The sequence below is a fragment of the Pteronotus mesoamericanus genome, unplaced genomic scaffold (genome assembly GCF_021234165.1).
Source record: "Pteronotus mesoamericanus isolate MK-2021 breed Mesoamerican mustached bat unplaced genomic scaffold, CSHL_Meso_final scaffold_36, whole genome shotgun sequence".
NCBI lineage: Eukaryota > Metazoa > Chordata > Mammalia > Chiroptera > Mormoopidae > Pteronotus > Pteronotus mesoamericanus.
The window spans coordinates 17,192,424-17,218,285 of record NW_026555313.1 but is presented as its reverse complement, the minus strand read 5'-3'; the positions used below and the strand labels follow the sequence as shown (position 1 = coordinate 17,218,285).

The 25,862-nt window shown below is 37.9% G+C and overlaps 1 pseudogene; it reads left to right on the top strand.

Moving 5' to 3' along the window:
- LOC129086135 (ADP-ribosylation factor-like protein 1) overlaps positions 1–22,056 on the top strand; it is a 39,400-nt pseudogene extending 17,344 nt beyond the window's left edge.
- Positions 22,057–25,862: the final 3,806 nt, after the last annotated feature.

Sequence of the window (25,862 nt, the reverse complement as noted above, 5' to 3'; positions counted from 1 at the left end):
TTTCCCCACATCTGTGAGCAGTCATCTTCTATACAGTATAACATCTTCTCAACTGAATATAGCTGACCAATAGGCTTATTACCTCGGAGTATAGCCAATCCATAGACTAGACAGTGCCTAACTCATTGTAATTTCTCCCCAAAGATTAATGACTTGGAGCAACATGGGAAGAATGGGGCAGCTAACAGTGAACAGGAACTACAGGGTCACAAGGTAAAGCACCTGGACAGGGGAGCATGATGGCCATGAGCAAGCCAAGGTTCTGGGAAAGCAGAAGCCATGAGACAGAGAGAAGCAAAACAGAGCAAAGAGCAGGGAAGCCAGCTGGTGGCAAGAAGAGAAGTGGCATACATGAAGAGAGGCAAATGCTTAGAGAGGAGCTGATATGGCTTGGTGACTTTACCCTAATGCCCCTGTTGAGTCCTGGAAGCCCTGGGGTCTGAAAATCCTCAGACCTTGCTTACCCTGTGGCCTGCTCTGTCCAGAGCCTGTTAGCATAGCTTCTCCAGAGCACTTGGGGGGCCTGGCTTTGTGGCTGGGTTTCTCATTTTCTCATCCCATGAGCATCCTTACAATAAATCCTGCATTACTTGAGAAACCCTGACTGAGTCTCAACATCTTGCAATCTGAAAAGCTAAACTAACAATCTGCCTTCTGAAATCTGGAAGAGTAAATTTCAGGGCCTGGGGTCACTGGCTGTCCCCTAAGATGTCTGCCTAGCAAAGCTGAGGGAAGCTGAGCCTGTTTCTATGGTCTGGAAGAGCTGGCCTTGAATGCCTGAAGCTCTTGGTCCTGGAGCCTGGTTTGGAGTCCTCTCCAGCCTGAACTGCTGATAATATATGCATTCTAGCTGGTGTCTGGGTCTGGTCCTTGCCCATCCATTCTACTTAATTGAGGGTAGGTGAGGGCTCATGCCAGTGCCTTTGTTCTGCCTTGGCAATCAAGACTGTAATCAGCCATGGGTGCTGGTAGAAGATGAAGCCTGGAGATGGATGCCCAAGTCCATATCTTTATATAGTCCCTCCCCTAAACTTTTCAAATCCCGAAGCAAAGGTACAGAGGTCCTCTGCAAAGCTCCTTTCTCTTTATACCCCTGGCTCCATCCCACACCACCAAGGGTGTCATGCACATAAGTGTGGATTCTGCAGTCCACAAGTTCAGGCTCCACCTATGCTCATCTTCATCTCCTCATTGGTCACACTTTGGCCAACTGTCAGGCCTAGGGGTGTGCATGCAAGTGGTGAAGTTCACTCTTGAAAGGGTAGACCCAGGGAAGAGGCCATTTTAAGCCTTGAAAGGTAGTTCAAGTCTCTTTGCTCTGGGGTCCCAAATACCTTGGATGTGGCCCAAAAGGGAGTATGTGCATAGAGTAAGTACTGTCTTTATTCTCTGTGGACAGCACCCATCAGGAACAGCAGTTCTGTTTCTGGCTTCTTCTTGGACTAGGATAAGAATGATTATCATTATGAGAGTTTGTTATGTGCCAAGCACGTTCTAAACAAGCTTCTAATATTAACTCATTAGGTAGTTAAACAACCCTGAATTATCATTATTGCTGTTCTACAGTTGAGGAAACTGGGGCACAGACAGATATGTAACTTGCACAGGAGCACACAACATTAAACAGCTGCATCAATTCATCCTCCAACAAACAACAGAAGCCAGGCCATCGACCCCCACAGCAGACTCCACTCTTACCTCCCAGGAGGGAGTTGTGAGGCAGCGAGCCTCTAAATCACCAGGCAGCTCAACAGCACATTCCCTGCTGAGCACAACTGCTTTGAAAAAGCGCTTGCTTTTTTTCCAAGATGATACTGAGTGTTTTCCAGCAGATCCCTCTGCCCCATCCCATCAGCTTCTCCCCTGTTTGTATCCACTTCCCTCAAACTGCTGCTTTCCTGGGGCAGCCATGCCCAGCCCTCAGGCCAGTTTCCTCCCCTTCTTTGAGAGGAAAGTAGCTACGCAAGATGGGCTGGGCTGTTGCCAGCCAGCTCTGGCTGCCTCCCTTTCCTCCTAGTCCCCTAGCCCCAGAGCCTGCCACTGCCTTTGCTCCAGGCCATAACCCTCACCGAGATCACAGACACTGGGGTCAGACAGGCTGAGATTCAAAACTGGCTCCACTACTTGTATGTCAATTGTGGCACCTTGGTCAATAATTAATCTCCCTTGCTTTCTTCATGTGTAAAATGTGGGTAATAGTATCTGCCCCACAGGACTGTGGCTAGGATTAAGTGAAATAAAGCAAGTAAAGTTCTTAGCTCAGTGACTGGCACATAGACTAAAAATGCTCTTTGATGTTATTAGTTCTGGGATAAACATGAATCAATGAGTAGGTATCCCAGGATACTCTTCCCTCATTACCAGAGTACAAGGGTTTCACCTTCACTTGGCTTCTCACACTTTCTAATTCTCCAAGGCAGTCTCCATGTAGCAGACTAGTTCCTGCACCTGGGTAATGCTAAATCACTGTTAAGGAGCCCCAGAGAAGACTTAGTCAGAGAAGCTGAGTTGATCTATGTGATAAATTAAGAGGGGAAGGGGAGGTTATTCCAGTCCTTTGAGAAGCAGATGCCAAGAAGGGATTAAATGTGCATAGACTTTATTAAGAAAATGCCCATGGGGAAGAATGTTGGGGTGGGGCTGGGAAGGCCATGGAGAGCTGTCAGGCCTCAATGCAGGTCTGGCCCCCTGAAGGAGAAAGAAGGAAGGTTAGGTGGAAGCACCGTAGTCTAGCTTGCCATGTAGTCTGAGGGAAACTCAGCCAAGCTATTGACAGTTTTTGACCCAAAATTTGCTCTTAAAAGGGTTCCCTGTCTTCAGGAATAGTTCTGCCTTCGTATCTCAGACACACAGTCAGTGATAGGGAACAGTCCATGGAAGTATGGTCCTGATACAAAGGTGCCTACTGATTTATTGATTTCTATAGGCAGCTGCTGGGGCCTTTGGTCAATAACTGAGGCAAAGTTAGTAACAGGAGGACTGTGAGGCACATTCTCATGGCCATCTTAGAGGAAAAGACAGAGAATGACAGAGCCATGGGTAGAGGCCGTGTTGTGAATTGATGGGAGGGGGGGACTGTAGAATGAAAGAACACATAGCAGTGTGGCGATAAGGGTATTGAGAACATAAATACTGTTAGAAATTATAACTTATAATCTCACAATGTTTCATGAGAGATACAAGTTATCGACTGGAAATTCTTTATATTATTGGCTATCTGAGCTATGTCTCCCAACATGATTGCATCTGAGACTAGTTTTAGTATTTACCAAATCATCTTATCAAATATGGTGCCTACAATGTAGTAGATGTAGTTCTGAGTGCTTTATAACTATTAACTCATTTAATCCTCATAACAAACCAATAATGTATGATTGTTATGCTCTTCAAAGAGATGAGGAACTGGAGGCACAGAGAGGTTAACACCTGAAGTCACAGCCCAGAAGTAGTAGAGCTGGGACTTGAACCTCAGAGTCGGTGCTCTTGCCTAATACACCAGGCTGCCACACACCCCTGGCCACCACTTTGTCTTCTCCTTACTTCTTCTCACTCCTCTCCTCTGCATTATAGCCTTACCTGGGCATACCAGTCCTGCAGCATGCAGCCATTCCCTTCTCTGTTCCCCAGTTCCCCTGCACAGTCCCTGAGGACCATAGGTCCCTGGCTCTCTGAAGCAGTTAGCACAGGTCAGCCCAGATAGTCACTACATATCTGCTAATTCTAGCCTTGGATCATCTTCTGAAGGATTTGCATTGTGTAATCCCCAAATTCTGCTTAGTTATTTAGGACTTGTCAGGTTCAAAGTTGCCTCTGGAGTAGGATCAAGGTTCATTCTGGTGAGGAGGAGAAACATCTCCACAGGAGAGCATGAAACACGCTTCAGTGGTTACCTACAGCAGGGTCCCACAACTGTCCCAAGGTCTAACCACATACACCTTCATGTTAGTCCCTGATCATTCTTTTATCCTGCCTGTAATTAAAGTCTTCAGCCTCATGTTTAAATGAAGGATTAAGTGCCACACGCATGCCTGCAACCCTAGTTGCTGCCAAGCAGGGCCCCAGGCATCTTTGAGGGTCTGCACTTGCCAGAGGATCCCTATGCCCAGGGAAGTACAACATTAAATAGCAGATAAAAAACCACCATGATGAGTTGAGAGAAAACTTTTATATTTTAAAAAGTTTACATAAGGAAAAACTTTATATCAACAGTACTTTCTTCCTATTTTTTTTTAAAAAACAAGGAACCCCATACTTTTATTTTTCATTGGATGCCACAAATCATGTAGCTAGCCCTGTGTTAACTCCCCAGGTAGTATGATGCTTCTCACCAAAACTCATCCTGAGAGCCTTGAGCTAAGGAGAAGGGCCAGGCTCTATGAGGACAGGGACCTCCAAGACCACAGGGAAAGGGGTCGCTTTAGTATTCTACCCTCACACCCTGAGCCTCCAAGTCCTCTGTCTCTCTCTGCCTCACTTCATGGTCTCTGACAGCATCTTTCCTCCTTCCATATTCCACCAGTCTTTCGTGATTTTCAGCCACTTCTCACATCTCTGCTTGTTCCTTTGCTGAGTTTCTGTGTCTATTCTCCTAATGCGAGTGGCCATCTATGCTCTGTGCCTCAGTCTCTCCTCTCTTTCCATAATTGACTATGACTACTCCTTGCCTCTCATCTGCTACTTTGGCAGAATTTCCTCCCAAAGGCCATCCCCAGCTACCCTCTTTCATCAGCTCCTGTTCCCTGCTTACAAAGCTAATCAATTAAGCAAATCTTCCTGGTAGGCATGTGCAAGGAAAGCACTCTGCCCTTTCCAGAACAGGCTGTCATTTCAGACTCAACATGTTGAAAATGGAAGTTACTCATCTTCTTCATCAAGTGATGTCTTCCTTCTGCCTTTTCTAGTTCTGGCTGTGATATCCTCAATCTTAAAATCAAGCAGATTGGAAACTTCCTAGTAGTCTTTAACTCCTCCTTTTCCATCATTAAAGCCCAAAATCTTATAATTCTTTTCTTAAAAATGTGTCTTGTCTTTGTTTCTTCCTGTCCTTTCCTATTGCTAGCCACCTAGTTCAGACCTTTATCAGCTCATGCAGGGACAAGGGCATTTGCTGACCTTTCAGCTTTGAATCTGTCTCTCCCTGCCAATTACTTGTGTGCATGGCTCTAGGAAAAAAAGTATTAAAAGTTGTTCTGCTGATAGTATCATTCTGTTACTCAAAAATTTTCAGTGGTTCCCTATCAACAACCTAGCATTCTTCTCCCATTTGTGAGTCATAATAACTAGTCATGTCAGATATGATCATGTCACTCCCCTACTAAAACAATCCCTAATATAACTTAGGCACACATGGACTTGCATACACATACTCACTGCCCAGGTAGTGCCTTATAATTCATCTGAGCTCAGCCCCCGTCATAAAGTGGTATAGTACTTGGTACTCCTTTGTAACCCTTCTCACTATTATCATTGACTGTGGAATCAATGATTTAATGTTACTCTTTTCTACTAGAATATAAACTTCATAAGGATTGGTCTGGTCCAGACAGACCTCTCCCCTTGCCTGTTGTATAGTAGACAGTAAATATTTGTTAGATGAATGAACTACCATTTATTGAGCACCAGGTCCTTCACCCCCATACAATCCTCAATAGCCTGTTCAGTACTATTTCCATGCCATAGAAACCAAAAGGTCATACATATTATAGACAAGAAGCTATTCTATATCCTGGCTATGAAGGTCTCCCGCCACTTGCCAAACACATCCATACTTCCTCACCTCTCTGCCTTTCTGGATTTTCCTCTACCTGAAATATCCCTTCTCCCTTTAGTTGCTGAAATCCTAGTTGCATTTTAAGAGGGTTCCTGCTACCTTTCACCTGGCCTTAAATATGGATTGGAACATGGGCTCTGGAATCAGACAGACTTAGATTTCCATTCTGACTACTCCTCCACTTATAAGTTAGTGACTTTGAGCAAGTTACTTAAGCTCAGTTTCCTTATCTACAATATGGTAAAATTAAGTACCTCCCTCATGAGGTTTAAGTGAGGTAAGGTATTTGGAAGGTTTAACTTGGATCCTGGTTCATAGATAGGGTTAAAACAATATTAGGTCTTCTTTTATTCTCCTCCTTTTGTTTCTCCTCCACCTTGTGCTCTCCTTTTCCTTCTCCAAACTCTGCTCTGATTTCTAGTCCCATTTCATGGAATGATACTTACCTATCACATCTGCCCACAAATCATCCTGGAACTCACTATATTTCTTTGCAAAATTGATATCAGTGACTATTGGCAACATCTACAATCAGCTGAAGGTAGAACACTCCACATAGCTCATCTGTTTATGTTTTCACCGAATGTTAGCTTTGCGATAGAGGAGAGGATACAGTGTTTTTCATCTATCTTTGCACCTTAAATATGTGAGTTTATTTACACTGGAACCTTGCAAAAGTCCCCAGGGATCCAGGTCCTGAGTTCCCAGATTCCCCTGTAGAAGAAGATTCAGTGAAAATTGAGTGTAAAAGGATTCGGAGTCTTGGTTGTCTAGGTCAGTAGAGGCCCAGTGATGTTGCATTACCCTCCAACTTAGCAGAGATTGTCATATGGGAAGTTTATGGGAAAGGCAAACTATCAATATTTTTGAGCGCCTATTCTGTTCTGAGTCCTGTCCTTGACCATTTACATACACTGGCATCCTTACAAGCCTACCCTAGGAAGTAGACCCCACCATCCTCATTTTAGGTCCATTGAGTCAGTCAAGAAAAGCTTTCTTTTTTTTAAAGTATATTTTATTGATTATACTATTACAGTTTTCCCATTTTTTTCTCCCTTGCACTTCCCTCCCTCCATCATTCCCCGCCCTTAGTTCACTCCCATGGGTCATACATATAAGTTCTTTGGCTTCTCCATTTCCTATATTATTTTTAACCTCCTCCCTGTCTATTTTGTACCTACCAATTATGCTTCTTATTCTCTACCTTTTTCCCCACATTCTCCCTCCTCCCTGTCCCCACTGATAACCCTTCATGTGATCTCCATTTCTGTGATTCTGTTCCTATTCTAGTTGTTTGCTTAGCTTGTCTTTGTTTTTGTTTTTTAGGTTGAGTTGTTGATAGTTGTGTGTTTGTTGTCATTTTACTGTCCATAGTTTTGCTCTTCTTTTTCTTAGATAAGTTCATGTAACATTTCATATAATGATGATTTAGTGGTGATGAACTTCTTTAACTTTGCCTGTATGTGCAGCACTTTATCTGCCTTTCCATTATAAGTGATATCTTTGCTGGATAGAGTAATCTTGGATACAGGTCCTTCCTTTTCATGACTTTGAATACTTCTTTCCAGCTCCTTTATGCCTGCAAGATTTCGTTTGAGAAATCATCTTATTGTCTTATGAGAGCTCCTTTGTAAGTATCTCTCTGCTTTTCTCTTGCTCCTTTTAGGAGTCTCTCCTTATCTTTAATCTTGGGTAATATAATTATGATGTGTCTTTGTGTGTTCCTTCTTGCATCCATCATCTTTGGGACACTCTGAGCTTCTGGACTTGCATGTCTAGTTCCTTCACCAAACCGGGGAAGTTTTCTTTCATTATTTGTTAAATTAAGTTATCAATTTCTTGCTTTTCCTCTCTTCTTTCTGGTACCCTTATCATTTGGATGGTGGCATGTTTAAAGTTGTCCCAGAGATTCCTTAGCCTCTCCATTTTTTTGAATTCTTTTTTTTTCATTCTGTTCTGGTTGGATGTTTATTTCTTCCCTCTGTTCCAAATCATGGATTTGAGTTCTGGTTTCCTTTCCTTCACTGTTGGTCCCCTGTATTTTTTTTATTTCATTTTGTATAGTCTTCACTTCTTCCTTTATTTTGAGACCATACTGAACCATTTCTGTGAACATCCTGATTACCAGTGTTTTGAACTCTGTATCTATATGTTGTTTGTCTCCTCATTGCTTAGTTCTTTTTCTGGAGTTTCGATCTGCTCTTTCCTTTGGGCCATATTTCTTTGTGTTGGCACACCTGTGACATTGTAAGGGGCGGAAGCTTAGGTCTTCACCCTGGTGGGCAACCCACTTTGCTGCTTGTGGCGTTGTATGTGGGGGAGGGATCAGAGAGGGAACATGGCTGCTTGCTTGGTTCTCACCCCACTTTCCGTAACTTCCCTCACCTCCAACAAGCAGATTGTGCCATTCCAGGTGCTTCCCTGAAGCTGATTTCCAGGAGGGTGGGCTTGTGTATGTTCTAGGACTCTGTGGACCCCTCCAACAGGCTCTCCTGTAAGACTGGGAGTTTTTCCTGCCACTGCAACCCCCACAGATTTTTACAGCCAGAGTTTTTAAGGCTTTGTTTCCCTCATTGGAACCCTGGGTTACACTGTCTGTCTTGCTCCCCAGTTGTTCTTCCTGGTTTATCCACATGCAAATGTGGGATATTCTGGTCTGCCAACTGCCGCCTCGCCCACCTGGTCCTCCAGCAACCACCTTGTTGTGAGTCCTCGCTGCCCTGGCTTCCCTTCTCTGCCTCTCCTAACAGCCTGGATGAATGTTTTTTCTTTAACTCCTTGGTTGTCAGGCTTCCATACAGTTTGATTTTCTGGCAGTTCTGGTCATTTTTTTGTTTTTAAATTGGTTGTTATCTGTCTTTTGGCTATGCGAGGAAGCAAAGTGTATCTACCTACTCCTCCACCTTGGCCAGAAGCTCAAGAAAGTCTTTCTAAAGGTAGCCATTTTCTTCTTTTCTTATGTGTTGTTTTTATTTATAATACTTTTTTATTTTTTATTACAGTTGACATACAATATTATATTAGTTTAATTTTCTTATACTTTTAGAAAAGTTAAAAAAGTAATCATTACCACTAGATGCCCTCCAAGAGAATGGTCATATTCTCATTATCTGAGGCAGGCCCTGGAGGAGTATCCTCAGAGGAGAAAAAGGCTAGTTCCTCTCTGGGGCAAAAGCATTATGGCCATTAAGAGGTGGAGTAAATATTTAGTTTTTTCCAGGCCCCCAAGTTCTGCCCAACCCCTTGGTCAACTCTACCAACCCAGGCAGCCCCAGTACTACATGGTACAACAGGTAATGTGGCTAACTCATCAAGAAAGCTGATTGTGTTTTTGGATTTTCAAGGAATTATTATAAGCAACCAATAAGAAACAAAATGTTTAAAGATAAAGAGTCATTTTGAGGTATTTGGAACCTGCTGTGTAGTTTCTGCATATTTTCAAAGCTCTTAGAAGGTGTGAGTGTTATTTAAGGGAATAAATAACATTTATGGGCTTTTCACTGAGACTGTGATCAGCGTTGTGTAATCCCCTGCTCACCTAGGGAGCATTCTTCCCTGAGAGCCCAAGGCTGGGGCTGGGCTGCTAGGGGATGGGCCCAAAGCAGGCAGCTGTGAGTCTCACGCAGCTGCTCAGGAGTATTTCCAGAAGTACCACTGGTCCAAACTCTCTCCATTTGGGTCTGCTGCTGGACTGAAGTCCATCCCCCACCCCACAAAGGAAAAGCATTTTAGGGCTTTCATTAACACTATAGAGAGAATTAATCAACTAGTTTTCTTCCATGACTTCAGTCTCCTGGGACTCCCAGAAGCAATAAGAGTTTGGATTGCAAAGTGTCCCAAGGAGTCAGTGGCAATATGAGGAAGAGGGTCTGACTTGGGCTTAGTGAGGAAATGCTTTGCTCAGTGGAGTAAAAAGAAGGGGAAGGAGAAGGAGATACAAGGTTACTGAAACTTTTTTCTCCATACCCTATCACTTGCCCTCTAAAGTCAGCCCTGTCATCTTCCTCTTTGTTTTGTTTTGTTCCTCTCCTTTCCCACCATTGCCCAACCCTGTCCTCTGGCTTCAGTGTTTTCCTGCCAAATCAAACCATGAGATTCTTTCCCCAATCTCATAAACTACCCTACCTTCCTCCACAGTGAGTATCCTTTCTTGTTAAAAGATTTTAACAATTGAAAAATTGAGCATAATGTTAAAGTATGTTCTTTTTAGGATGGGGGCATATCTAGGTACCTTGAAGGACCCTTGAGGCTACCAGTGTTCTGCTTATGAGGAACCAAGGGGTTCTTCTTCAAGAACATGTCACTCTAAAAGGAGGATCAAGGGAAATGACTCCTTTGGAATCCAATGAGCAGAGTGATTCTAAATGTCGGCTGGCATCTGCCCTTGGAACCCATGCCTGAGCCTGGGGTACAGAGCCTGTTGTAAAAGAGGAGGTTGGGATGATGATGATGGCGGTGATGAAGGTGATAACCATGAAATACAACTTTACAAATACCTCCCCTGGGCTTAGAGAGGTCTTGGCAGCACTCAGAGCAAGGGGCTATACATGGCACATGGGTTGCTGCAACCTTGGGCCCATGGCAGCGGTGGTAGTGGCCTTCAGCCTGGTAGACAAATGGGAACTCTAGCAGCATCTCTGAATGAAGGCTATGAGGAAAATGTCTGACTTACCAGAGGGGTTGAAAAGGTCCATCTTGCAAAAACCTTGTTAGACCTGTGAGACATGCCCTGTGCACTCCCAGAACCATCTAGGAGGTAAAAAAAAAAAAAAAAAAAAAAATACGGGTTGGAGTTCCCTAAGAAAGAGAGGACACAGAGACAGAAAACAGTTTTTGTTCCCCACACAGGTGTGGCTGGCACTGGACAAGTTAGGTATCTGAATGAGGAGTGCAGAGCAGGCCTCATGGAATTATGTAGCTTCTTTTACTTACAACTCTATCTTTACCCAAAGATTGTTTTTCTCAGAAAGCTGTTGAGAAGTGCTAGGCAAATGTTCTAAGGGAAAAGATGATATGTTTTCCCTTTATCCCAAAACTGCACATATACCCGCTTCCTGATCCACTGTGTCACCTTCTTGGCAAAACACTGCAAAATGTCAGCTCATGGTTTGTATTTTACCAAGGGTTCAACCATTTTCTTTACCATAAAGTCATATGCTTCCCAGAAAAGAGTGGTAGGAGGGGGTACTCAATCAATAGAGATGGAATTAGTTAATTCATTGCAGTTTCAATGATCTCAGTTCCTGAAACACTGGGCAGCTTTTAAAAATAAAACTCTTCTCACTAGCTGGCGGTTTCTACATATCACGAAGATGATGCCAGTTGTTAGGGATTGGTTTTAAGTGTAGCCTCAGGCTCACATTGTCTAATTAGACACCATCAACCTCAGCATAAAACTTTGCACTGTGGCTGTGGCTAGAAAACAAAGAATTAAAAAGAATATTTAGTTTCATTAAAGAGGCCTTCCCTCCTCCTGTGCTCTGGGACTGCCACGACTCAAATGATCTGTGATGACGTTGGCAAAGCCCTGCTTTCTCCGTGTTCCCTCTCCTGTTTTGGGGGGCATTTGTCACCCGCTGTGTGTTGAGTGTGTTACCTGAGGTCTGTCTCCCTGTGAGCTGAAGGGAAGGGAGCCAAGTGCTAAGAGAATAAACTGCTCTGCTGTTGCCACCTACTAATCCTCAAACAGCTCTTAATCCTCTCATCTTTCCATTTCCTATTGAAACCTCATTGACGTATAGGACAATGTCTTCTCTCCTGGTTTCTGCTCCCAAAACTCTTGATTCACCTGCACTCAGTGGCAACGTCAAAGGAGAGCTCTCAACCTTATTAACATCAGCCTCTCCAAATATGCTCAGACTGTTATTGAACAAGGACAATTGATATTTGTCATTGAGACATAAGTAGCATTTTTATTAAATGGTATTCCTTTTATTGATCTGCTATATGTACTGTAAAACAGAACAAAACGGGGTTCCAAGCAAATCCTCCTTCAGAGCAAGGCCCTTGGTCCATTTCAAATCAGATCCCAACTCAGGAAAATCTCCAGTCCTGCCTAATAAATATACTTCTCTGGCAAAACACTTCTCTCATTTATGTGCTGAACTCTTGGATCTGCACAGTGAACTTCTCAAAGGAGATGGGAATTATGCCATATTTTCTTGAAGTCTTTTCATTGGTGGTGCTGTTATCATTAAGGTAAGAAAACAGTAAACATATAGGATATTTTTTCTTATTATAAAAATTTCTTTAAAAGTAAGTGGCCATTTATAGAAGAATAAAAACAATGATAATAATGTACTGTGGAGTTTATAATATATACACAGGTAAAATAGCACAAAGTTCAGGAGCAGAGAAATGGAAATATAGTATTGGAAGATTCTTATACCATATGCAAAGTGGTATACTATCACTTAAAGTTATATTGAAGTAAGTTAAAAGTGTGTACTATAAACCCTAGAGCAATCACTATGTAACAAAAAAAGTTATAGATAAAAAGCCAATAAAAGAGAGAAGATGGAATAATTAAAAAATACTCAATGAAATCAAAAGGCTTTAAAAGAAGAAAAGGAAAAAAAGAAACAGCTGGGATAAATAAATAGCAAAATGATAGATTTAAACTAACTGTATCAATAATCACATTAAATAAGTCTAAAAACTCCAATTAAAAGGCAGAGATAGTCTATTGAATAAAAAAGCAAGGCCTAACAATATGCTGCCTACTAGAAAATGACTTTAAATTTAAGGAGAAAAATAGCTTAAAAATAATCTATTATTTATTCTTTATTATTTCATGGGAACTATATGTGAACAGTAATGAAAAGAGAAATGGAATAGTTATATTGATATCATAGCAGACCTCACTGCAAAGCATATTAACAAGGATTAATTAAAAAATTCACTTTATAATTATAAGCTGGTTGAGTCATATAGAGGACACAATTTTAACATGTGAGCATGTACTTACAGAACTTAACAATACATGAATCAAAAATTAAAAAATTGTAGGCAAATCTACAATTATAATGGGAAATCTCAATACCCTTCTCAACATAAAATCTGTAAGGATCTAGAAAAGTTAAACAATACTATCAAGCATGTCAATCCACCTAAGATTTATAGAACACTCCAGCCAATAAAACCAGAATGCACACTCCTTTCAAGTGTACGTGGAACATTTACCAAGACAGACTATATTCTGGACCATGAAACAATCTTTAACATATTTAAAAGAATTCAAGTCAACATTATTAGTCATTAAGGAAATGTAAATTAAAACTACAATGAGGTACACATCTATTTGAATGGCTAAAAAGAGTAACCATACTATGTATACCAGGTGTTTGGCAAAATATGAAGAAACAAATTCTCGTACACTGCTGTTGCAAATACAAAAATCATATAATTATGTTGGAAAACTAAAAATTTCTTATAAAGTTAATGGTATATCTATACCATACGATCCAGTCATTTCACTGCTAAGTATTTATCCAAGAAAAATGAAAGCTTATGACCATACAAAGACTTGTATTCCAGTGATTATATAAGCTTTATTTGTAATGCCCCCCAAAATAGAAACAACTGTCCATTAACATAAGAATGCATAACCAAATTGTGATATTCTATGGGAAATTACACAGGAATAGAAAGGAGTGAACTATTGCTTCAGACAGCATGATGAATCACAAAATAATTCTGTGCAAAAGAAGTTAAAAAAATTACATACTGTATGATTTCATTAATATAAAATTCTAGATGCAGACTAATCTACAACGTCTGAAAGTGGGCCAATGGTTGTCTAGAGAGGGGAGAGGCAGGAGTGGGAGGGGTGAGAAAAGGACATGACACAAGAGCACAAGGAAAGTTGCTGTGATGGATGTGGACGCACGCACACATACTGCAGTGAAACCAAAATAAGTTTGCAGACACAATTAAGGTTGCTAATTAGCTAACGCTTTGAGATGGGGAGATATCCTGAATTACCCAGGTGGGCCCAAACTAATGACATGCATTCTTAAAAGCAGAGAATCTTCCCTGGCTGTGGTCAGAAAGAGATGTCAGCATGAGAAAAAGTTGACACTCTGTTGCTAGTTCTGAAATACAAGGACCAGAGAGAGGCTTCAGAAGCTGAAAAATGCACAAAAACTACCCGGCCCAGAACTTTAAATACCTTAATTTTAGCCCAGTGAGACACATATTGGATGTTTGGCCTCTAGAACTGTAGGATAATAAATCTGGCTTGCTGTAAATCACTAAATCTGTAGCAATTTGTTTTGGCAATAATAGAAAACTAATACACAATACTTACCCCCAATATTCAATATAACCATCATATTTTAAAATATTCCTAATTTGATGGATGGGTGGAATAGTGTTTTCTTTTTTATTTGAATTTCTCTAATTACTATTGACTTGAGTGTCAATTCATATATTGATATTTCTTCTGTAAGTTTTATATTCCAGTTATTCAATTATGGTTTATTATTATTAATTAATAAAATCTCTTTATATATGTTGGATGCCATCCTACTCTTTGTGTGTTTTAATAGTTTCTTCCTGTTTATATTTTTAATTTTTGTATGTCTTTGGTATAGTTTTAAATGTTACAGTTAAATTTATCTGTCCTTAAAAAAATTTCTGTCTCTGTGTGCATATTAAGAAAATCTCACCTCATGCAAGTTTCTAAAAACAATATACCATATTTTTTCCCAATGGCTTTAAATTATATACTTTAGGTTATATTTATGCCTTTTATCATGTATAATCAATTGTCTCAACTTCACTTACAAAGTAATTCACTTATTCCTTATTTATTAATAATCCCCACATCTACTATATGTCAAGTTCCCATATGTATATGAGTTTGTTTCTGATTTTCTATTAAGTTCCATTTATTTATTTGTCTAGTCTTACACCAATGCTATATATATATATATATATATATATATATATATATTTTTTTTTTTTTTTTTTTTTTTTTTGCTATCCTTAGAACTCTCAATATAAATGTTGGAATCTATATTTCAAACAAACATCTAGAGGGAATGTAAAAAGCCTCTATGGAAAACAGTGTGGAGGTTCCTCAATAATTAAGAATAAAACCACCATATAACCCAGCAATTTGTCTTCTGGGTATCTACTGGAAAAATTTGAAAACAGTTATTCATAAAGATATATGTACCCCTATGTTCACTGAAGCATCATTCACAATAGTCAAGACATAGAAGCAACCTAAATATCATTTGATAGAGGATTAAATAAAGAATATGTGGTACATACAAACAATGGAATACTCCTCAGCTATAAGAAAACATGAAATATTGCCATTTATAACAATGTGGATAGATCTTGAGAGTATCATGCTAAGTGAAGACAGAAAAGGACAAGAGCCATATGATTTCACTCATGTAGAATATAAAACTGAAACTCACAGACACAGACAACAGTATGATGGTTACTGGAGGAAAAGAGAGATGCAGGGAAGACAAAGAGGATAAAGGAGTTAAATATATGGTGACAGAAGGAGATTAGACTTTGGTGAGCACACAATCTAGTACATGTATAGAGATGACATAGTATAGAATTGTACACCTGAAACTTATATAATGTTATTAACCAATGTTACACCAATAAATTTAATTAAATTTAAAAAAAACTAACATCTACACTGGAAACTCCCCGAGGACAGAGATTTTAGTCCGTTTTGTTAACTGCATAGTCTCCAGCATATAGGAGCTCAATATATACTTCATGAATGAAAGAATGACTTTGTCATTGTGGCGTCTTCCCTTCATTGAAGGCAGTTGTATTGGTTTCCTAGAGCTGCTGTAACAAACTGCATGACTTCAACAACAGAAATTTATTCTTACAGTTCTTGAGTCTAGAACTCTGAAATCAAGGTCTTAGCAGGTCCATGCTCCCTCCAGTGCCTCTAGGGTAGAATTCTTCACCTCTCAGTTTCCAGTAGCCCCAGGCATTCCTTGGCTTGTGGTGGTGTAACTCTAATCTCTGCCTCCATTGTCACTTGGCCCCCATCTCTGCCCCCATCTTCCTCCTTCTCTATCTGTGTCTTCACATGGCATTCTCCTCCTTATATCTCTCCTCTTCTTATAAGGATACCATTCATATTGGATTAAGGACCCACTCTATTCCAGTATAACTTCATTTTAACTAATTACGTTGTAATGGCCCAATTTCTAAAGAAGGTCACATTCTGAGGTATTGGGGTGAGGGCTTCAACATGTTTTTTTTCCTTTTTGAAAGTATTATTTTTATTTTTAGTTAAATTTATTGGGGTGATATTGGTTAATAAGACTATATAATTTCAAATGTACATTTCCATAATCCATGATTTGTACATTGCAAGATGTGCCCACCACCCAAAGTCAAATCATCTTCCATCACCACATTTTTGGCCCTTTTTACCCTTTACTACTCCCCCTCCTGTCCCTCTGGTAACCATCATACTGTTGTCTGTGTCTATGAGTTTCAGTTTGATATTCCACATATGAGTGAAATCATATGATTCTTAGCTTTTTCTGATTGACTTACTTCACTTAGCATAATATTCTCAAGGTCCATCCATGTTGTCACAAATGGCAGTATTTCATCTTTTCTTATGGCTGAGTAGTATTCTGTTGTATATATGCAACACTTCTTTATCCAATCATCTATCAAAGGACACTTTGGCCATGGAAAATAATGCTGCAATGAACATAGGGGTTCATATATCTTTGCAAATAAATGTTTTCAGTTTTTTTGGTAGATGCAGGAGAGGGATCACTGGGTCATATGGTAATTTTATTCTTAATTTCCTGAGGAAACTCCATACTGTTTTCCATAGTGGTTGTACCAATTTACATTCCCACCAGCAGTGAATGAGGGTTCCTTTTTCTCCATAACGTCTTCAACACTTGTTACTACTTTTCTTGTTTATAATTTAGCCATTCTAACAGGCATGAGGTGGTATCTCACGGTAATTTTGATTTTCATTTCCCTAATGGCTAATGAAGTTAAGCATCTTTTCATATATCTGTTGGCCATTTCTATGTCTTCTTGGAAGAAGTGTCTTTTCAGATCTTCTGCCCATTTTTTAATAGGATTGTTTGTTTGCTTGGTGTTGAGTTATATGAGTTCTTCATATATTTTGGACATTAATTCCCTGTCAGAGCTGTTATTTGCAAATATCTTCTCCGATTTAGTTGTTTGTCTTTTTGTTTTGTTGGCAGTTTCTTTTGCTATGCAGAAGCTTTTTAGTTTGATATAGTCCCATCCATTTATTTTTGCCTTTATTCCCCTTGTCTTTGGGGTCAAATTCATAAAATCTATAAGACTAAGGTCCATAAATTTAGTACCAATGTCTTCTAGGTAGTTTACTGTTTCAGATCTTATATTTAGGCCTTTGACTCATTTTGAATTAATTTTTGTACATGGAGACAAACTGTAGTCTAGTTTCATTCTTTTGGGTGTGGCTTTCCAATTTTCCCACTGCCATTTATTAAAGAAGCTTTCTTTTCTCCATTGTATGTTTTTGGCTTCTTTATTAAAAGTTATTTGTCCATATATATGTGGTTTTATTTCTGGGATCTCAATTATGTTCCATTGGCCTGTGTGTCTGTTTTTCTGCCAATTCCATGTTGTTTTGATTATCTTTGCTCTGTAGTATAATTTGAAGTCAGATTGTGTGAACTTCCAGCTTCCTTTTTGTTGTTGTTGTTTGTTTGTTTTACTGAAAATTGCTTTGGCTATTCAGAGTCTTTTGTGTTTCTATACAAATCTGATGATTTTTTGTTTTATTTCTTTAAAAATATCATGAGGATTTTGATGGAGATTGCATTAAATCTGTATGTTGCTTTGGGTAATATGGACATTTTAACTATGCTGATTCTTCCAATCCATGAACGTGGAATATCTTTCCATTTCATTGTGTCTTTTTCAATCTCTTTTAATAATACTTTGCAGTTTTCACTATATAGGTCCTTCATGTCCTTTGTTAAGTTTGTTCCTAAGTATTTTTTTCCACTTCTATTTATGTTTTTTCTATTACAGCTGGTCCAATTTTTCTCCTGTTGCTCTTCCCCACCCTGCCCACCCCCGACTCCCACAGTTAATCACCATGTCCATAGGTCATTTATACCTGTTCCTTGACTAGACTCTTCCCCTTCTTTCCTCTCTTATCCACCCCCCTCCTCTCTAGTCATTGTCAGTCTGTTTCTTGTTTCCATATTTTATTGCAATTACAAAAGGAATTGTTTGTTTTCCATTTATTTTTATGAAATTTTATTGTTAGTATATAGTGGTGATTTTCAACTTCTTTCATCTTATGGCACACATAAACTAATTACTAAAATTCTATGGCACACCAAAAATATATTTTTTGCAGATATAACAAAAATAGGTATAATTTTTATTCATTCAAAATGGATAGCTATTGTGTTGGCTGTTGTCACTTTTTTTTTTTTTTTAACAATCTAAAGAAAAGGAGGTTAGTGACCCTTACTAGTCAGCTATTGCATGTTTTAAAAATTTCTGTGGCACATCAGTTTAAAATCACTGGTATATATATAGGAATGCAGTGGATTTTTTAGTACATTGATTTTGTATCCTGCAAGTCTACTGTATTTGTTTATTCTAATAGTTATTTGGTTGAGTCTTTGAGATTTTCTGTATAAAAAATCATGTCATCTACAAAAAGTGACACTTACTTCTTCATTCCCAATTTAGATACCTTTTATTTCTTTTCCTTGCCTAATTGCTTTGGCTAGAACTTCCAGTACTACTTTGAATAAGAGTGGTAAGAGGGGACATCCTTGTCTTGTTCCTGATTTTAGAGGAAAAGTTTTCAGTTTTTCACCATTGAGTATGATATTAGCTGAGGGTTTGTCTTATATGACCTTTGTTATGTTGAGGTGCCTATTTTAATTAGTATTTTAATCATAATAGATGTTGTATCTTATCAAATGCTTTATTCTGCATCTACTGATAAGATTGTGTTATTTTTATCTTTTTTAAATTAATGTGATATTTTACATTGATCGATTTGCATATATTGAACCATCCATGTGACCCCAGAATGAACTCCATTTGATTGTGATGTATTTTTTTAAATATATTGCTGTATTTACTTTTTTGGTATTTTGTTTAGGATTTTTTCATCTGTATTTATCAGAGATATTGATCTGTTGTGGTTTTTGTGTGTGTGTTATACTTGCCAGATTGGTTATATGTGTTATGTTGGCTTCATAAAATGTATCAGAAAGTATTGTCTCTTTTTCAATTTTTTTGAAGAGTTTAAGAAGGACAGGCATCTTTTTTCTTTTTTTTTGATTGGTAGCACTCACTAATGAAACCATCTGGTCCTGGACTTTTATTTTGGGGAAGTTTTTGATGGTTGTTTCAATTTCCTTACTGTTGATCAGTCTCTTTAGATTTTTGAGTTCTTCATGATTCGGCCTAGGAAGGTTATAAATATCTAATAACTTACTCATTTCTTCTAAGGTATTGAATTTGGTTGCATATAGTCTTTCATAGGATTCTAGTATGATTCTTTGTATTTCTGTGATGTCTGTGGTATCTTCTTTTCTTTTGTGATTTTGTTTATATGAGTCTTTTCTCCTCTTTCCTTAGTGATTCCAGCCAGGGATTTGTTAATTTTATTAATCTTTTCAAAGAACCAGCTCTTCATTGTATTAATTTTTGTACTGTCTTTTTGTTCTCTATTTCATTCAGTTCTGCTCTGATTTTTATTATTTCCTTTCTTTTGCTGACTTTTGGGTTGCTTTTGTTCTTCCTTTTTCAGTTCTTTAAGATAGAACATTAGGCTGTTTACTTGGATTTCTCTTGTTTCTTAAAATAGGCTTATAATGATATAAACTTCCCTCTTACTACTGCTTTCACTATATCCCAAAAGTTTTGATATGTCATATTGTTGTTCTTGTTTATCTCTATATATCTTTTATTATTCTTACCTTTAATTATTTTTAGACTCAATCATTTTTAATACTATGTTGTTTAATATCCACAGATTTCTAAAGTTTTTTTTTTTACCTCCTTTTGCAGTTAATTTTTAATTTGAAAGCATTGTAAATGGGGAATATGGTACAATTTCTATCTTCTTAAATTTGTTGAGGCTGCTTTTGTGATGCAACATATGGTCTATCCTTGAGACTGTTCCATGTGCAGTGAAGAAGAATGTAATGTATATATAATCTGATGTTCTGGGATAAAAGGCTTTGTAAACATCAATTATGCCCACTTGATCTAATGTGTCATTTAAAATTAATACTTCATTATTGATTTTCTGTTTGGATGATCTATCTAAAGCTGTCAATGAAGTGTTTAGGTCCCATATTATGATTGTGTTTTTGTCAGTTTCTCCATTTAGTTCCGTTAAAAGTAGTTTTATATATTTTGGTGCTCTCTGCTTGGGTGCATATATATAGATAAGTGTTATGTCTTCTTGATGTAGTGCTCATCTTTGTGTCTTGTTTCATTTGTTATCCTGAAATCTATTTTATTAGGATAAGTATGGCTTCATCTGCTTTTCTGTGGCTGCTATTTGCTTGGAGAATCATTTTACACCCTTTTACTTTGAGCCTATTTTTGTCTTTGCAGTATATACATGTCTCTTAAAGGCAATACATGGTTTGGTTTGGTTTTTTGGTACAGTTTGCTACCCTGTGCCTTTTTATTGGTGAATTCAATCCATTTGCATGTAGGGTAATTATTGATATATGAGGATTTCCTATGGCCATTTTGTCTTTTGTTTTCTGATAGCTCTGTGCCTCCATTGATTTTTCTCCTTTATGTTTCCATATGTTGTTTTTGTGGTGGAATTCCATGCTTTTTTCTCTTTGTATCCCTTTTTTTTTAAGTTACGTTTCTCAGTTTTGGGTTTTTTATGTGTAATCACCATTAGATTTATGGAAAAAAGTTTCATAAATACAGTAGTCGTTTTTCTTTTGAATGCATTTGATCTCTATCTCCTTTGCAAATTCAGACCTTTACCCATGTCTCTTATGTTTTTGTTGTTACAAATTATCCCTGTTTATGCTGTAAGTTTGCTGTGATCTTACTGGTAGTTTTCAACATACTTTTTGAGAGATACAATATGATCCATAACAGTAATATATTTTTCTTATATTTATTTCTAGGTAACTTTATAGTTGTTTTGCTATCAAGAATGAGATTATTTTGTTTATTATCTTTTCACTGATTGGTCACTAATGTACTCTGTAGAAATTGTATTGGGCTCTATATAACATTTTACCCAGAAAACTTGATAAACTCTGTTTATTGTTTTAAATGGTTTATCAAATGTGTGGAAACATAAATGTTAAGCTCCATATTCTTTAATCATGTTTATAAATAATACTGCAATATAAAAAGTACATGCTTTGGTTGGCAAGTCAAGTAGAAAGTCTGAAAAGTAGAATATTGATTTATGTGCTTTCAAAAGACAAATACTCAACTAGATAGCATATACTCCTAGACGATAAGGAAAGGTTTATGAATATTTACAAGTATGTTACATTACAATTTAAGTTAAATGTGTACTTAATCTAATCTTCTCAGAATAAAGTTGAGTGTCTCTCTAAATTTATTTTCTAAGAAAGCTAAAAAGCTGAAATCGCCTCTGAGCCCGAGCCGGAGTCTGAGGCCAGCAGAAGGTGGCGGCACCGGAATTCAAGCAGGAGTCGTTGCCGAGGGCGGTGCCTGTCTCCGGCGATCGAAGAAGGTGGACACAGGATTCATCATAGGTGGCTTTTTCTCAAATATATTTTCAAGTTTCTTTGGAACCCGGAAATGAGGATTTTAATTTTGAGAATAGATGGACTGGGAATATCTACAATATTGTACAGATTACAGGTTGGAGAAGTCATTACTACTATTGGATTCAATGTTGAGACAGTAACATACAAAAACCTTAAATTCCAAGTCTGGGATTTAGGAGGGCAGACCAGTATCAGCCATACTGGAGATGCTATTATTCAAACACAGATGCAGTCATTTATTTAGTAGACAGTTGTGACAGAGACCGAATCAGCATTTCCAAATCAGAGTTATTTGCCATGTTGGAGCAAGAAGAGCTGAGAAAAGCCATTATGGTGGTGTTTGCAAATAAACAGTACATGGAACAGGCCATGACTCCCTCAGAGATGGCAAATTCACTGGGATTACCTGCCTTGAAAGACTGAAAATTGCAGATATTCAAAACTTCAGCAACCAAAGGCAATGGCCTTGATGAGACAATCGAATGGTTAGTTGAAACATAAAAGAACAGATAGTAATTCAGTCACTTCTGCACCTCTGAAATGAAGACCACATCCCATATCTCTATGGAAACAGTTAGGTGTGCTTGACACTGCTAAATGTTAGAACTGTGTATTATCGTTGGCATAAACTGAACTGACTACAACGTTTGTAATAAATATAAAAAATAAGTATTTGGTTGGAAGGGCAACCCATCGCGATTGAACCAACTGACTGTTTGTTCTGTGTAATGTAAAATAGTCCTTCCTTTCTTGTGTTAAGGGTATATAGTCTATTTGTGTGGAATTCTTACTCAAATACAGTCCTATTGAAGAGTATACTCTCAGTGAGGGGAAAAAACCCTATTTTTGAATTAGTGGTTATAGATTGTATAAACACGTATATCTTAGGTCAGATTTTTTTCCTCTAAAATGAATTAAGTTTTTCCAAAATTTAGACTCAGTATACAGTATAGGACCATAGTGTGGGCAATATAGTTTCCATTTACTTAGTGACTACTTTATTTAAGCTGTCCCATTTAAAAGCTTTGATAATAGGCATGAAGTTGAAAAAATTATTTTGGTGGTTTACGTCACTGACTCATCTGTCATTGTCATTTTATAGTACTTTATATAGTTGTTGAAAAGGTTTTACATATATTAACCTAGTCAGTGTGTACAAGAAGCCTGTTATGTAGGTAGGACAGGTTGTAATGTAACATTTATGGATGTGTGGAGCCTTGGGTGGCTAGGTTGGCTGGCCCAACTGCTAGTAAGCTGGGAGCAGAGCTCAAAACGAGACTTCAGGGTCAGGGTCAGAATCTAGTCCCATGAACTATACCATAAATTCCTGAAAGTGTTAACTGTACAACACAGATGACATAACTCCTTAAGTAAAATTATGATAACTAAAGAAGACTCTGTACATTCAAAATAATGTCTGTAAATTTATTTGTCCATGCTAGTTGAGATAGTAAAAACAATCCTAAGTGATTATATTTGATGAATTCACAACACGTTAAAGAAAAAATTCACTTTGAAGGAAATAAAAAAGGTGTATTTTAAGAAGCAGTGTAAAAAAAAGCCAAAAAGCTTACTATAATATTTAAATATTTGTTTCACTTATTCTAGGGACTATTAGCTTTTAATTTTGAGGCAGAAATATGCTTATTATGAAAACTAAATTTGTAAGAATATTTGTTGTAAGGGCTCTGCATGGGTAGGTTGGTTGATTGGAGCATCATCACAAGAGGCCAAGGTTGAGGGGTCGATCCCCAGTCAGAGCACAGACAAGAATCAACACAATGAGTTCATGAATGAATAGAAAAACAAATCAATGTTTCTCCTCTCCCCCCCCCCCATTTCCCCTCTTTTCTTCGTCCTTCTCTAAAACCAATTTTAAAAAATCTTGTTTCTTTAAAGTTTGACTCTGTTTATCATAGTCAGCTGATTTTGCCAACCACATTGATGATGATGTATTCACTATGATATCCCTTGTCTATCTCACGCTCAGCCTGTGAAGAATTGTGATGTACTCTAAAAATTAGGAACATTGTTAAAGGTATATTTCCTCCTTTTAAAATATATTCACAAGTTTAAGATACCCTGGCAGATTAATCTTCAAACACATGCAGTTTTGCTATGTCCTGAGAGTAGAGTCATATGGATTTTCTATATAAACGATCATATCTTCTGTAAATAATGAAATTTTCTCTTACCAATTCCAAACCTTCTATCTGATTTTACTTTCTCATCTTATTGAATTAAGACCACCAGTCCAACTAAATAGTGGATACCTTGATTATAATGAGAATGTTTTAAAAACTTCACAAGCATGCATGATAGTTGCAATAGGTTTTAGCAGATAACATTCATTGGATTGAAAGTTTGCAAATTAAAATTCCATCTTTTTGCTAGAAGTTTTTAATCATAACTTATTTTGAATTTTTAATAATACATTTTCTGCACTTATTGAGATAATTATGTATTTCTACTCTTCTAATATGTAATACAAAATTTACTGATAGATTTTCTAATGTTGACAATTTTAAATTTCTGAGATAAGTTATATTTGAACAGCAGTTTTTGTTTTAAAAATTACTAAGGTCAAGTTTTTTATGTTATCTTTAGAAATTTTGCATACATATTTTCCATAAAATTGATATGTAATTTTGTCTTCTGCAATGTTTGTCAGTTTAGGTATCAAGGTTACACTAATCTTCTAAAACTAGTTGAACTCTCTCTCTTCCTATTCTCTGGAAGAATTTGTGTACGTCATGGATTATCTATTTTTAACAACCAGAAACGACCCCTCCAATTTGACCCTGGCATCTCATTGACTTCTGCAGTAATATATGATTGTAAATATATTCCATTATCCCATGGTTTCTTTTCAGTTTTTGCAAATTTTCTGCTATTCATTAATTCACTCACCATGTAGCAAGGTGGTTAAGTCCTTTATTCAAGGAACTAAAAGATAGTTTATATAAACTCTTCTGTTATCCTTCAAGAATGCAGTCCAGATATCATTTTCTTGGCAAACAAAACGAACCATTAATTTTTCTCTCTTTCTTTTAAAATCTTGGCTTATATAAAATGATACATAAATTATGTATAGTTATATGAATTGATATATCAAGTCCTCAAATAACCTTGTTTTGTTCAATGTCATTTAGTTATAATGTTGATGAGATGCTATAAGAATTTAACTCTTGTTTATATCAATTAGCCTATAGTAAAATTGTTTTTTTTATTTATTTTTTCAAATACATTTGTCTCTGCCTACCCCCCACCACTTTCCCTTGCCCCCTCCCTCCTTCCCTCCCTCAGCGCTTCCCCTTCCATTTTGTCCATGAGTCCTTTCTAGATGTTCCTTGACTTTCCCCTTCCCTTCCTTTCCCCACCCCGCCTCCCTCCTTCCCTCTTGTCTCTGTTGATTTCTTTTCTTTTCAGTGTTGCTGGTCTTATTTTCCTTGCATCTTTGTATTGTTGGTTAGGTTCCACTTATAGGTGAGATCATATGGTATTTGTCTTTCGCCCCCTGACTTATTTCGCTTAGCATAATGCTCTCCAGTTCCATCCATGCTGTCTCGAAGATTAGTAGTTCTCTTTTTCTTTTGGCTGCGTAGTAGTCCATTGTGTATATGCACCATGATGTTTTGATCCAATCATCTACTGATGGGCATTTAGGTTGCTTCCAACACTTGGCTATTGTAAATTGTGCTGCTATGAACACTGGGGTGCATAGGTTCTTTTGAATTGACGTTTTGGAATTCTTAGGGTATAGTCCCAGCAGGGGAATCACTGGATCAAAAGGCAGTTCCATTTTCAGCTTTTTGAGGAAATTCCACACTGCTTTCCATAGTGGCTGCACCAGTCTGCATTCCCACCAACAGTGTACTAGGGTTCCCTTTTCTCCACAGCCTCGCCAGCACCTGTTGTTTGTGGATCTGTTTATGATGGCCATTCGGACCGGTGTGAGGTGGTACCTCATGGTAGTTTTGATCTGCATTTCTCTGATGGCTAGTGATGCTGAGCATCCTTTCAAATGCCTCTGGCCCTCTGTATCTCCTCCTTGGAAAAGCGTCTGCCCAGGTCCTTTGCCCATTTTTTGATTGGATCGTTTGTCTTCTTGGAGTAAAGTCGAGTGAGTTCTTTGTATATCTTGGAGATCAAACCTCTATCTGATGTATCATTAGCGAATATATTTTCTCATATGGTTGGCTCCCTTTTCATTTTGCTGATGTTTTCTTTAGCCATGCAGAAGCTTCTTATTTTGATGAGGTCCCACCTGTTTATACTTTCCTTTATGTCCCTTGCTTTAGGAGACATATCAGTGAAAA